Source organism: Culex pipiens, chromosome 2 (genome assembly GCF_016801865.2).
Source record: "Culex pipiens pallens isolate TS chromosome 2, TS_CPP_V2, whole genome shotgun sequence".
Lineage (NCBI taxonomy): Eukaryota > Metazoa > Arthropoda > Insecta > Diptera > Culicidae > Culex > Culex pipiens.
The window spans coordinates 82,031,480-82,047,361 of NC_068938.1; the positions used below are offsets into that span (position 1 = coordinate 82,031,480).

Genomic DNA, 15,882 nt, shown 5'->3' on the forward strand with positions numbered 1-15,882 from the left:
TTTCATAAAAAATAGGTTTACAGAAAAAATATGATATTTTTCACAAACAGTTAAATTTTCAAAATAAGTTTTTTTCAACTTTCGATTTTTTATATGTTTTAGGGGATTAAAAAAAAACATCTTCTGAGACATAGTACGCACTATCTACGCACTATCATAAATTTTCGATTTCTTTTAGTTTTTTGCATTTTCAAAATACTTCTCGATAGAAAAGAACAAAGAAATAATTTGAAGAATTTAAAAAATGTCATCCAATATTCTCTCTGGAACTTTGAAAATCGGGCAATTTGTTTCTTAGATACAGCAAAAAAAATTGAATTGATGAAAATGATTTTTTCCAGGTGTCACATAATAAGCCTGTAATTTTCAACAGACGATATCTCGGAAACGATTGGCCCGATTTTCAATGCTAAAAAAAACTGTTGTGAAATTTTCAATTTTCCAAAAAAATTATAATTTTGTCTAAACTATGAAATTACGAAAATTATCTATTTGTAGACTTATTCAAAAACTTGATTTTACTACAAAATATATAAATATTGAAATAAAAAGCCATAGTTTCAACATTTGCATGGAAAAAGTATTTTTAAATGCATTTCACACTAGTTTAGTTGTTTTGCAATCATTAGTTTTAAAAAAATGTAAGATTTGACGAAAACAAAAATTTGAGCGACAAATTGTTTTTTGCGACAATAAACATCGAATTTTTTTTTCCATTGATATTTTGTAGTTTCTTGAAAAAATAATGTTTTTGCCTCTGATTTTTCGGGCCAACTGTGAAGGGGGGGGGGGGGGGGGGTGGACAAAAATATTGAATAAAATTTGTACCAGCCTAATGCGTTTTTAAACACTTTTTCATTCAACAATTTAAACCATGGCTCGTAAATGCAATTTTTAAACTTTGTTATTTTTTGCCAATCCGCCCCCCCCCCACCCTCTCGATGACCTTATACGAAAACAAATCGGTACACAAATTCGCCCTGTTGAAAATTCGGTCAAAAATCCGTAAGGTTTGAAAAAAAACTTGTCATTACATATGCCCTGACTCTCCAAAATGGAGCACATCCATTCGAGCAGTTTTTGCTTTTTTCTACAATGTATTTCTTATGGAGCGAACTGTCAAAAACTACTCGACTGCGGGTGCTCCATTCACCTTAAAGAGACAAAAAAAAAAAAAAATTCGGCAAAACGGGGATCTTTAAGCAAAAAACGTTACTTAATCCACCTTTAGGTGGTTGGTGTCTTCCTCTCATCGCCCCTAACGTGATCGCAGCACCAAAGAGGTCCTAATTAAAATAAGTGATGAGTAAAAAAAAAGCAGACCTCCTACAGAGTTTTTGTCAAGATTGTACATATACCACCGTGGGGAAATAGATTGAGGTTATGTAAATTCAGAGATTTTTTAAATTGCTTCTAATTTTAGATAGATAAGTCAAATCTTGAAAATTCTTGATCCACAAGAAAGGTCATTTCAGAACCTTTCTAAAAATATCTAATAGGCAGGTTTCCATGCAAAAACCACCCTTTCTTGCAAATTGTGAAATTTATATGCAGAACTTTTTTAAGCATAACTTTTGATGTGCTTTACTAAATGTTATAAATTTCAATAGGGACTTATGGGACCCCAAGACGAATCGAATTAGGCAAATACGTTAAAAATCGGCTCAGTCAGTGACGAGATATTCCAGTGACATTGATTCGGTAAACATGTCTACATACAGCCAAACACACAGACATTTGATCAGCTGGTGATTCTGAGTCGAAATGTATAAATGAAGGTAGGCCTAGGAGGTCTAATTAAACAGTTCATTTTTCGAGTGATTTAATATCCTTTCCTCAGTAAGGTGAGGAAGGCAAAAACAAAAACAATTCATAAACATTTTTTTAAATATTAATTTAATTTCATAAAGATAAAAATAAAAATAAATGATCGGTGGAAACTAAAGGTCCTATCCACCTTGAGATGGTTGGTGCTTTCTTCACATGATTATAGCTTGATTTTTCTAAAATAACAATAAAACGAAGTTGACTTTATAGCTGTCGGCCACCATTGCTAGTACCAACCACTATTGTCTTCCTTTTTAACTACAAGGACTTCGCTGCCCAGGGCTCCTAAGTGTTTGAGTACGGCACGGAGCGACGGCAACTCGAGACAATAACCGCACCAGTTGACTTCCGACCTTCGCGATTTGTACTCTTCGCTTGACAACAACAATGAACAACTCGAGACGCCCTTCCTGTTTGGGGCGTACCAGGAACTTTTTCCAACACTCACGCGCGCCAATGTTGTATTGAGAAAGAAACATAATCACTTCTCAGGTGTAAGGGGGCTTCAAAAGATGAAAAATAAGTACATGATTCTTTGTCCGAGAGCTCAGGAGGTCAGCCGGCGCTGGGTCCATTTATCTTCCGAAAGCAATTAACTACACCATTGGTAATGGTGCTCCTCCTTCCTTTTCTCCCCCTCTTTGGGCAGGCCCCTCAAAGGAATTTGACGTGGATTTCTGGTTTCTGGTCCAGCGCTGTTTAGTATCGATAAAAGTGTATTACTTAAGATATATATACGTAGGTAGTACAAAAACACTAGTTTCCTCCCCTCGGAAGCAGTCCAACTTTGGAACCTCTCGCGCTCAGAAACATACGTCAAGCGTGTTTCTCTACCTGTTTCTGGCGAAACAGGTTTCAGATCGTAGACCACAACTACTGTAGTATATCATGGTAAGAAGCATAGCGGGGCGGACAGTGGTGCCGATACCAACATACCTTAAAAATAATAATTATGAACAATAACCACATTTCAACCGGGCAACACTGTGCGGTAGGGCGTCCAATTTTCCCGGGTTTCGAATTTCCCGGGAAACGGGATAAATATTTTTGAAATCCCGGGAATTCCCGGGATCCCGGGAAATTTTTGAAACAGTCATAAAAACTATGTTTTCGTTATATTGATTATGTTTTCCAGCATAAAATCATAGAATAAGCTCAAAAATAATAATTGGTGATAATCTACACTTAAATCGAAACAAGTACAGCAGTTTTTTGAAAGCTTAAAAGAAATTAAAAATGATTTTTTATTTGTGTTGTGCTTTGGATTTTGAATTAACCACGATTTTAAATAGACTGTGATTCAAATTGAATATGTCTATTATAAATATATTTCTTTTATTTATTTTTGTAGATGAAGTGACTAGAAAAGCCAAAAAAAATATCTTTAAAATGTATAAAAAAAAACAAGAAGCGAAAACAAACAACATAATACCGGTCAATGCAAAATTTTGGATTGGTTTAGAACTTCATGTTTTATAAAAAACATATTTTAAAAATTATCTTTGAGTTACTACTGCCAGCTGGGGAAAATCGACACAACAGTCGAATAGTTACAGGAGATTTTAGAGCAATAAATTTGGACATCGATGTACTGATTGTTTTGTTCTGTTCCTGTTTTAATGAAGTCAATCAAAACATTATGCAAAAAATGGCAACAACAGCTGTCTTAATTCGATGAAAAATAATTTTATATGATATTTTTTTCAAATTCAAAATCATAAATATACGTAAATATAATACCCAGTCTTTTAAAAATATATAAAATTAAAAAGAAAATATTTAAAGCGCTAGGCATTATGTAATCTAAAATTTCAACAATTTCCCTAAATAGCCAAATGAAAGCATATATATGCCGAATAAAAATGATAATGCATTAAAATTCTTATCGATTGCTAATATTCAACTTGTTATCTGTTTCCACAACGAAATCTGAATTTCCAGAATAAAATTTGATTTTTTTTCAATTTCGGGAATTCCCGGGACAAATTATAAAAAATCCCGGGATTCGGGAATTCCCGGTTTTGGAAAAATCCCGGGATTTTTGTCCCGGGAATTCCCGGGATGGACGCACTACTGTGCGGCCTTGTCTATACACCACACCAACCTGCCATCAGTTATGCCCTGCTTGATGGACATGACGTGACCACCACGGTGCCCCCGGGGATAAACCGAAAATCATCGGGTCGATCCTGGGACCGGCCAGCAAAAATTCGCAATAGCCATCATCGTCGTGGAGGTCGCACGTCTTGGAATGTAACCTTTTGACGCTCGTTCGCGCATCGCGTGCGGATTCGTTGCTTGAACCACGCCAAAAAGAAAGTGAAACCTGCGCCAATACATTATGTCGATACCACTGACCAAACATGACGTCACATGACACGTTTGCTGGCGGTATGGCGCAAGACCGGCCACGAGGCTAGTTCCGGGGTTCGAGAGGCTAAGATTTGGCGTGGTGTCTAGGCTCCGGAATTTGGAGGAGGTCGCGTGAAGTCAACAATGGGCAACCGTTGTTGTTAGGATCAAATTAATGATTTTTTAAACCTTTCAAGCTTGATGGGCTTGATGACTCAAAAATCAATACTTTCTAGCTTTTATTTTTTCGATAACCCTGATAATAATTACAATCATTTTTGATGCAAAATTTTCAATTCAAGCTTGAAATAAATACATCTAATTAATCTACCTATTCTAAGGACATTTTGCGCAGTACAATGAACTTACCTTTAGTCGTTACTTTGCCATATTGAAATGTATTAATCTGCAAATAAAAGAGAGAAAGAAAAACAAACATAAGATGACGAATGTGGGTAAAGTCAAGAAACAAAGTAATTGTATCTAGTTGAAATACTCAAGCCATCAGCCACCTTTCCCAGGCCAACCCCAGCATTACGCTCGACCCGAAAAAAAACGCTCAATAACACACCGTGAAGCGGAAAGTGGACCAAATCGCCGCGGTTACGTAATCCGAGTGCCCTGCTGTTCCCAGAAAGTATTGCACCACATATATATCGGTAATTTGGAGGCTGCCCCGTAGATCATCGCCTTTCGCTCCTACTCCACCACCACCAAGCTCCTCCTAGTTTCAACAACTAGCTGTCGACAATTGGCGGGAACGACGACGACGGCGTCTAAACATTATTATTGACCGGCGTCCACGCGGGCCACAAGCCGGTTGGTTAGTGGGCACTTTCACTGTCCGTGGTCCACCTCGGAGGCTTAGACATCCCACTTAGACAGCACGTCGTAGGTAGAGGTAGGTATGAGCATGAGGAATTGTTGGTTTTTATGTCCGTCCAGCGCCGTCGTAAACGCGCGTAAAGTTCGTAGCGATATATGGCAAACGGGTTATGGTGGTTGCATATTTGTGACTTCATTCATCTCGAACGCAAACGTCACAAACGATCAGTACTCGTGCAAGGAGGTGTTGTTTGTTGATGTAAGGGATGCAATTGAAAGAAACTGAACCATTCATATAGTTTTGAATTAATTGAAAAACAAAACAAAATTGTTTGATATTTATAACTTTCTTCTGTCAAGGTTTCATATTTTTCCGTGAAAATTCCAGTTTTCATCTAGTAGATCTTAACATTTTAGTTTTGCAATTTGTAGTGTCCTTCGAACAGCAGCTATGAACAGTGCTACCAACTTGCCAACTAGTGTTGCCAGATCGTTACAATTAACAATAGAGAATTATAGCACTAAGATTACTTGCTGGATATCGCAGTTAAATCCGCCTCTTCTCCTGCCGACCGTCGGCCAGTCAGGTCGTCTTACAAACCGTTTTTAGCTTTTAATAAACTTATTAGTCTTAGTATTAGACTACGCGTGTTTCAATTACCCAAGTAAGACAATTTTTTGCATCTTTTTATAAATCGATTTTAGTCAAATTGGTCGCATTCGGCTCGGTTTAGGATCCCAGAGATCAAGTTTAACTTTTTTGAATTTTGATATGTAGTATTTGTTGAAAATATGGTTACTAGGGTGGCTCGACATGATCGATTTTACAGAACAGGCATTTTCCGGTCCCATTTGGGCCCCCAAACAACCCCCCAAAATTTGGGAGCGATTGGCCTTGACCCGGCTTTCCGCAAAGCGATTCAAATTTGTATGGAAATTTGTATGGGAAAACCCTCTTTTTTACATTTTGATTTTTATAATTTTCATTTTTCACTCAATTTAAAAACTAACACCGTAGAAGTATAGCCCTGAATGTCCTCTAAAACTTTCCCGAAGAAAGTATGGTCCTATCTTGCTTCTGGAAAAAGATACAGAGTTTTTAAAAGAGGCATTTCAAAATAAGTGCTGAAAATTATATTTCTTGCCAACACTGCCAGTACTTCGGTAGATATTTTGAAATCATATTTTTAAACGTAATAAGGAAGCAACCTAGCAAAATGGTGTCTTAGGAAAAGTTGTTGTATATGAATGTGGCTTTTATTTAAAATTATTGACATGCAGGGTGACACACCTACAGGGTGTCAACCAAGCCCTAACTTCTACTGGTGACCTTTTAAAGCGTTGGTGTCTTAGGAAAAGTTGTTAAGCTACTTATTCCGAGAAATTTTGACATGGTTGGAAGACAGGGTGGCACATCTACAGGGTGTCAACCCATTTCTAGCTTCTATTTAAGACCTTTTTGATTACTGTAAAGTGGGCGAAAAAAAGTTCAAATCGCAAATTAGACCTGCCACGCAAAAGGAGGCTGAACAAAAATTCGTAAAAAGTCAGTTTTTCACATAAAATTTCCGGGGGAATCGATTGCGCATGAATAAAAACAGTTTCCGATCTTGCAAATTTAATTTTACATAAAAAATTAGGGTCAACAATTTTAATTACAAGTTTTTGTTAAACAAAAATCACTATTTAAAAAAATCATAACTTCTCCGGAAAATTTTCAAACTCAAAAATGAGCAACTTGGCCGAAGACACCAAATCAATAAAACAAATTCTTGAAAAGTTACAGATTGTTTAAATATTTACGTACCATTTTTGTATGAACAGCTGCCAAAATTGTATTGGTGAACCAATAACACAAAATGGCTTCTTTGGTGATAGGGAAGGCCTCCACAAAGTTTGAGCCAGATAAAAAAATAAATAATAAAAATGGAAGAAATCGGCCGATTTTGTAGAGATTGCTCCAATGTCCTAAACATTTTTACAGAAGAAATTCCAATATTCAAGTTCCTTTCATTTTATACAGAAAAAATACATTTGATCGGAAAGTTGTCAAACTAGCATCTTAAGTTTGTTACCGTGTTTTCAATCATGTGCAATCAATTCCCCAGGAAATTTTATGTGAAAAACTGACTTTTTACGATTTTTTGATCAGCCTCCTTTTGCGTGGCAGGTCTAATTTGCGATTTGTACTCTTTTTCGCCCACTTTACAGTGATCAGAAAGGTCTTAAATAGAAGCTAGAAATGGGTTGACACCCTGTAGATGTGCCACCCTGTCTTCCAACCATGTCAAAATTTCTCGGAATAAGTAGCTTAACAACTTTTCCTAAGACACCAACGCTTTAAAAGGTCACCAGTAGAAGTTAGGGCTTGGTTGACACCCTGTAGGTGTGTCACCCTGCATGTCAATAATTTTAAATAAAAGCCACATTCATATACAACAACTTTTCCTAAGACACCATTTTGCTAGGTTGCTTCCTTATTACGTTAAAAAATAAGATTTCAAAATATCTACCGAAGTACTGGCAGTGTTGGCAAGAAATATAATTTTCAGCACTTATTTCAAAATGCCTCTTTTAAAAACTCTGTATCTTTTTACAGAAGCAAGTTTTAGAGGACATTCAGGGCTATACTTCTACTGTGTTAGTTTTTAAATTGAGTAAAAAATGAAAATTATAAAAATCAAAATGTAAAAAAGAGGGTTTTCCCATACAAATTTCCATACAAATTTGAATCGCTTTGCGGAAAGCCGGGTCAAATCCAATCGCTCCCAAATTTTGGGGGGTTGTTTGGGGGCCCAAATGGGACCGGAAAATGCCTGTTCTGATTGAATTAGTCCATTTTGAATTTTTCCCATACAACTTCAAGCCACCCTAATGGTTACCCTATCTAAAGTTATGGCCATTAATGTTCTTTTTTGAAGCCGGATCTCAATAAACTTTATGATTCGATCACCCAAGGTATTCGAACGATTTTTGATATGAGCGAGGAACATTACTTGAAACTAGACTCTTTTATAATTCTGATGACCATAGGTCCCAGATTAATCATAGGACACATCTTTGGAAAGATTTCAAGTCCATTGACTTCCAAATTATTGTTTAATATTTATCTCAACAAAATTAATTGTAAAATGAAAAATGTGATGAAGGTATTCCGTTAGTTTTTATTTTATTTTCACATTATGGAAATTTAAAATTTAAGCTAAGATTTTCAAACATGATGGATCCAGTCATCAGCATATCTCAGATCCAACCTCAATAAAGTGCGTTAATCATCGATATGTATGGCATATTGGACATAGTACTGAAGCAACATTTAAAAATGGCACATAAGCATTTTGTAAGCTTATATTATTTTGCATATTCCGAAACAACAGGTAACTATTTAACAAACAGTGTCAAAGGTAGTCATGGTGGCCAGCTGTTGTTTTACATGCCCAGTTTTGTGGATAAGTTATTAATTATTCAGAACAAAATAGTCCCAGCTGTCAAAAAGTTTATCCGCCCTTTTATAATGTTATTCCAGTATAAAGGCTACTAACTGATGAGCAATAATCCGTAAACCTAACTAATTCGATCTTAGATTAAAAAAATCCTGGTTAGAAATAAAAGGGTTAAGGTAGAGAGATACTTAAAACCTTAATTTCAAGCCTTATATTCAAATTTATAAGAAGACAGAAACATGAAATGCTTGAGGAATGTCTGCCAAATGATAGCAAATTTGTGAAAAATTAATATTTTTTGTGATATTCTGTCGTTTATGTTGTCTATACTTTTTTAAATTTATTTTTAAAATTAAAAGATTAACAAGATTTGGCTTAAACTATGAAATAAAGTATCACTTTACAACCAATTATTGTTGTTTATTCATTGAACATTTCAGGTTTTTATAACAATTCTTTTTTTGCTTCTGCTTTTTTCTCAGATTTGTTTAAAGAGTTGAAGAAAAAAATACCTACATTTTACCCTACGGTAAAAAAAACAACATTTTTTTTATCAAATCTGGAAATCCGAACCGTATAAGTTAGGTTGGTCTTGGGCATTAAAAATAAAATCGCCAGAGTTGAACCTCGTTTAACTCTTTTTTAGTGGCAAGCCCATGATCAGATCAGATTTTAAAACAACATTTTTTTAATCTAGCTGTTGCGCTAAAACACGATTTTTGCTTGAACTTTTATAGTACATAGCTGTACTTTATAATGTTATTCTGAGTCGATAGGTAATTTGTTGACATGTTTTAGTGTGAATGTTAAGCTTCTATAGGTAGCCTTTCCTAAGGTATCCAGATAAGGTCCAGCTAGTGATGATACACTACCTTCCCTTTACAAAGCAAAAAAGTTCAGAAGGAAAACAAGTTTCCTGTTTGTGTTGGTCCGAGCTGGGATTAATACCCCGATCTTCCGCTTCCTAGGTGAGGAATAACTAAAATACTTATTTTTTGTAAATTTGTCAATACTAATTTCTAAGCTAAATTTGTAAAAAATATCATTTATTAACACAGATTTGGAACTGTGTTCAGTTTTCATCAATTCCAGTCTATATAAAAGTACAAGGAAGCAAGTGCGTCCGCGAGTGGCGCACACTTGGAATGGCATCAAGAAACCGGAATTGGTCAATACTGGGTCTCGGTGGTGGTCAGTCATCTACCGATATGTTGTGTTCCTACTCGTAATCGAACTTGTAATGACCGGCTGCTGCTGCAGCAGCTATTCCAGATATTAACTAATACTCAGCATTCAGTTCAGGCTGATCCATTTCGTTGATTCGATTTGCGGTCGTCCATAATTGTACAAATCTAATTTCTGACCAATGTTAACCGCGTGCTCACGTGCCGCAAACGGGATTCGGTCGAGGATTTGCCACCGGCGTCGACGGACAGCCTAATAATAGCCTCACTTGGCTTTGCGAGTGACGGACTAATTGGTTAGCGAAAAAGCAAAAAAAAGTAAGCCGAAACAAGCGTAAAATTAAAGGATATGAGACCGATAATTAGATTTAGCCGTTTGTCGCAAATTTGGCTTTGCCGGAGTGGATATCGGAACGAGGAACAGGCCTGCAGGGAGCAAACTGAGCGGCAGCAAGGGGGAACAAAAAAAAACAAATGATTTGGCATGGGCCGTTTGAAGTGCCGAAACGTCGCGTGTGGCAAGTGCTTCGAGGTGGCAATGCCGAAACCGCGCGGAGTGGTGGTTCCTTTCGTGAGGTGATATAAACTCTTATAGCTGGTGGCAGTTCCTGCGGATTTGTGGGATTGCCGAATTAGTTCAATTTGGTATGGGAAAATTTGACAGATCTGAAACAATTCAACGAAAATTGTACTGAATTTTGTTGGGCAAAACAGTTTCATAAAAGTGATATTATTGTGCAATCGTTTCAGATCGTTTCAATCGTTTGTACGGTTTTGCCTTCCTCACTGAGGTAAGGCTATAATCCTGCTCTGAAAATGAACTTTGTATAAAAACGTCGTAGACCCACCTTCATGTATACATATCGACTCAGAATCGAAAACTGAACAAATGTCTGTGTGTATGTGTGTGTGTATGTGTGTGTGTATGTATGTATGTGACCAACAAACTAGCTCATGTTTCTCGGCACTGGCTGAACCGATTTGACCCGAACCTATTGCATTCGACTTGGTTTAGGGTCCCATAGATCGAGTTTTATACAGATTGAAGTTTCGATAAGTAGTTCAAAAGTTATGTATAAAAATGTGTTTTCACATATATCCGGATCTCACTTAAATGTATGTAAACTATGTCCGGGTCCATCATCCGACCCATCGTTGGTTAGGTTATCAAAAGACCTTTTCAACGAGTCCAAAACATTGAAGATCTGGCAACCCTGTCTCGAGATATGGCCACTTAAGTGATATTGATATACTTTTTGGAAGCCGGATCTCACTTAAATGTATGTAAACTATGTCCGGATCCACCATCCGACCCATCGTTAGTTAGATTATCAAAAAACCTTTCCAACGAGCCTAAATCATTGAAGATCTGGCAACCCTGTCTCGAGATATGGCCTCTTAAGTGATATTTATGTACTTTTTTATTCCGGATCTAAAAAATAGATGAAATTTGTGTACAACCCCATCATATCAGCCATTGTTGGTAATGAGTGAGGAAGGCTCCAACCACATAGGTGGATTAAGTTAGTTTTTATATAGATTTAGAACTGGAAGAAACTTCAGACATCTCGTGATTCATTAAATATTGAATTTTTCAAATAATTAATTACCGTAAATTGAAAGCCGGGTGCCTTGATAGGTGTGAGATTTTGTGTAGGAAAATGTGTAGGGCTAAATAAATAATCTCAAAGTGCCATGAATTTCCTAATTAAAATTGAGTTTGGATTAGAACGCGTATGGATTTTTGGATTCTTTGGACAATTTTCCATCGAATCCACAGTCACAGATGTAATTTTACCATATTTTTTTGATTGTTATTATTTTGCGGCATTAATCCTTTAACTTAAATAAAAAAAAGACCATCAATGGAATAATCATCATCAAAAGAAAATCATTGGACGTTCATCAAGAGAAAAAATCCGAAGGGAGCATGGCTCTCCTCTCTCGCGCACGAAAGATCGGTAAAAGGAATCTATAAAAATCATCATCTTGATTATTCGGCGGAGAATCATTGTCACCACTACACTGGCAAGTGTAACGTCACACGTCAAAAAATGACCTGTCACATTTTGTAGATGGGCAATGTGTGTAAACAAAGTGAAATAAATATTTTCAAGTGGTGCTGACAAGGAAATTCACAAGAAATCATCAGCAGATTGATTTTCTTGGAGAAGTTCGGGAGTGATTTTATTTTGCGTGATTTGCCTCCTCTCTTTTTCGCGGGTGAAGAAAGTTCACAAACGAAAATGATTTTTTCGCGATTATTCCATCCCTGAAAAAGATTTATTCACAGAGTAAAAAATTGTGATAATTTTACATCAGGGAATGTTGACAGATTTTGTGTCAGAAACAGGGTTACCAGATCAAATTCTGAAAAATCTGGCAAAGTATCGATTATAAATCTGGAAAAATCTGGTAAAAGAAAATCTAACAATTCTGAATGGTGAAGGGGAGGGTGGATATTAATTAACTCAAAAGTTTGTTGAATTCAGATGGTTTAACTGATTTTATTGCCTTAATAAATGTTGAAATTCTTTTTTTTAAAGAAAATCGCATTTTTTTTTTAAATCAAATTCTATCATTTTAATCAAAAAGTTGTTCAAAATTGACATAAAATTAAACACTTGGCAAAATCTGTCAATATCTGGCACAGAGAAGAGTGAATCTTTATTCTTATTGACAATTAAAAAATCTGGCAACCCTGGGCAGAAAGAATGTTTAATATTTTCCATCTTTATTGGACTTTTAGTGTAATCTTACATATCAAGCAAAACATTGTAAATGGGCCAATGTCCAAGTGTAAACGAGGGTCTATCCTGCTCATGTCAGTTGATGTTTACATTAAAAACGAGCAGGATAGACTTTGACACTTGACACTTTGACTTTGGCCCAATTACATTGTTTTGCTAGATAGTCCACATAGACCACATAGACTGAGAAAAAAATCACATCATAAGAGAAGTAATATATTCAACCAGCTTAATGTTTAACCTTTCTAAAGTAAACAAAATACTGTGCAGCTGCTTCTCAGCTTCTTGTTGGAATATAGAGGCAAATTGAAATATTCAAATGTTCAACTCGTTACCTCCTGAATTATCTAAAGATAAACCGTCACAGCTAAAAATCTGGTGGTAAAAATCGCTTGCAAAAACAAGCACAAAACAAAATAAAAATCTATCCTGCGGGATTCAAACCCAACCCAGATGGAGAGGATTTCGCATTAGTCCGCACGATCATCAGACCATTGAATTGTGGGAGATTCACAAAAAATCTTCTACTGATTGATTTTTTTTTTCGAATAGCGTGGAGCGATTTTCTCTCTCTTCCGCGGGTGAAGAAAATTTGCAAGCGAAGAAGATTTTTTTGTGATTATTCCATCCCTGCTCAGGAGATTTCAAATTGACCAAAAAGAAAAAAAAAGATTCTTGTGTAAAATAATGTGGGGAACACGACAGTCACTTTTTATTTGAAATTAAATCGCATGAAATGCACCCAAATTTTGTGAATAAAAACTCTGATGACCCATTCGCTGCTCCGTCCAATTTTCTTCAAAAATAATGATCTGACACATTTTTTTTCCATATAACTTGATTCCACCCTTAATACTCATATTTAAAAACGTATAATTTGTCCGTAGACGGAAATTCGAGCTCTCAAATTTAATGGGATTGAACAGTAACAGATTTCTGCAATGTCACACTCGAATGTCAAACTTAAGAATGAACTACAATTACGAGCAATTGTCATTGGTTGGCCTTTCGCACAAGTGTGTTCCACCGACCGACGATGACTTTGTACGAATCTTGGCCCTCGAGTAGGGTTCTGAAATAAATAATTTATATATTTTACACTTGCAAAAAACAAAAAAGAGCGCGACAACATATTGCCGTCGTAATTAGCACCATTCGTGCTGCAGAACGTGCGCAATCAAAACAAATTGCGTTATAATCCTCAGCCAGTGCCGGGAAGAATGGCGCAAAACCGGAATAAATTACCGTAATTATTCTCAGTGTTGCGGTTCAATTTGAACGGTTCGTCAGAATGGCGTGTCAGTGTCCAATATGTGTAGTCGATCGATGGCCAATAACCAACGTCTGAATGAAGTTTCGTTTGCGAGTTGTGTTTTTTTTTTCAATTAGAATTCGTGACTCGCGTAGTTTACCGGCTCACGAGAGTTTGCCAAGTTCACGTCGTCAATCGCAAAGAGGATGGTGGTGGTGGTGGTGCTGTTATTGAACGGTCACAATAAAAACAGAAACGATGAAACCAACAACACCGTAAAAACGTGCAATTGTGATGAACTTAACCTAGAAAATACGTGTAATCACATCACACACATCACCGGTTCATGGATTGAATTTGGCACAAATCGGAATTATGATTTGATGGCTTCGAACGTGGGAAGACCTTGGTGATCAAAATTATTTGCTTCGGAAATAAAGTTGATTTAATGTTCTGGTAATTTATGGTTCTGGGTTTCGGTTATGGGATATTCACTGCTCTCTTGACGATTTCTGTGGTGAGTGTAGAGTGAGCACTCTCATATGAGTTGAAGTGAGTGATCGTCGTCTCTCATTTGTGAGTAAAAGGATTCTGATGAATGAAGAAGCTTGTGTTAAGGTTTGAAATTGCGATACCTTGATTAAAAATTGAAGTCAAATTCAAATGTCTTTGGAATGATTAATCCCAACAATTCAGTTTCACATTCCACGATTCCCACCGGTCATTTGCATCGTTTTCACAAGCCTCAAGACTAATGACAATCCTTGGACGACCGATCCGATCGACAATTATCGACCCAGTTGTCCAATTAACAACGATTTCCATCAGCTGTCCAGCGCCCAGCTAATGCCCTCCGCCGGTCACTCAGTCGATCGGATGCAGATACTTTCCCACACTAAATCAGCCCCTGTCCACCCTGTTTTAGCCGGCTCGAGCTCATCAATGTCGCGCGCGCGCTCAGTGGTCGTGCTCGAAAGACGATAATTTACTCGACTCGTCGTGAGCGACCTTCACGAGGGTGCTTTATTCATCGCTGACGGATGAGTAAGATCTTCACTGGGCTGATGGGGAATACTTCAGCCGCGGTGGAAGGTCGTCTGAAATTAATAATTTTGGACTGCTTTTAAGAAGGGGGTGTAATAATGACAACTTCTTGAGATCAGTTGAGGGATCATTTCTAGCTTGGGAGTTTAAGTTTACTGCCTCTTCAATTTACACCAAAACGAAAACTTAGAACCAGGGCTTGAAAAAGATTGGTACTTGACAGAAATTGCTGATATTTGACGGAGCGACCCCATCGTTGAATATTCACTGACAGCGCCGGTCATGATCGTGATTTGGATGCGACCGTCAGTTGACACACACGAAGTTGACACGAAAGAATGTCGAGCTCAACACTCAAACTTGGGCGACACGACGACACATGCTCTTTCTCTTTGTCTCTTTTCCAATCTCTTTCTTGATTGAGTGGGTAAGGGGGGTGATAGCACTGTGTGAGTGACTTTTTGTTGCACTCATTCGTTAAGAGATAAGTAGGATTAGTGAATTTTCACGATTTCGCGGACAGCGTGAAATTCGTGAAATTGGGAGATTTCCGTTAAATCCCGTGAAATTTATCAATTCATTAAAATCAATTCATTAAAAAACACAACATACTAAATATTTCATTCATAAAGACTATTTAAGTGAATTTTATTAGTTTTCAATTGAAAAGCGCATGAACCATTTGAAGAATTGTTAGCAAAACAAACATTAACATGAAATTGATACAACATTTACTGAGAAGTGAATGCTGCGAATATTTAGATGATGTTAATAAAAATCAGTCAAAGAAGAAAAAATATTCTCGGAATTTATTTTTTTATAAATTTTGTCTCTTTCATCCAAAATTTGGTAAAACTTGCTGAACAAGTATTTGGTGATATTTTTTCTTAAATTGCACAGATTTTTTCAAGTGTATTGATTTATTTTTTGACATAAATAAAAAGCAAGCATTCATGTAAAAGTAACATTCAGTGAAAAAGTCATCTTTCTCTTTTCCTCCGGTCAATGATATAACCGGAGGAGCAAAACAAAATAGATTCTAATCTAATCTAATCTAATCTAATCTAATCTAGCGAGGTTCACTTTTTGACAAGCTTGCCACAAGTCTGGGTACAACCGATTCCCTATTTGACATGGAATTGCTCTGTTATGAAATTTAATAAAATGTACAATGATAAACTAATATCAAATCAGCGAAAACTGTT

At 36.6% G+C, this 15,882-nt stretch overlaps 1 protein-coding gene across 2 annotated transcripts in view; it reads right to left on the reverse strand.

Moving 5' to 3' along the window:
* Positions 1–15,882, reverse strand: part of LOC120424549 (rho GTPase-activating protein conundrum) — a 162,671-nt gene that overhangs the window by 56,245 nt on the left and 90,544 nt on the right. The window contains exon 2 of one of the 2 annotated variants that reach the window (XM_039588714.2): positions 4,549–4,585. The exons of the other annotated variant lie outside the window; for it this stretch is intronic. The gene's annotated coding sequence lies outside the window, so the exon portion shown is untranslated. The remainder of the gene's footprint in view (positions 1–4,548; positions 4,586–15,882) is intronic. 2 annotated transcript variants of the gene reach the window in all.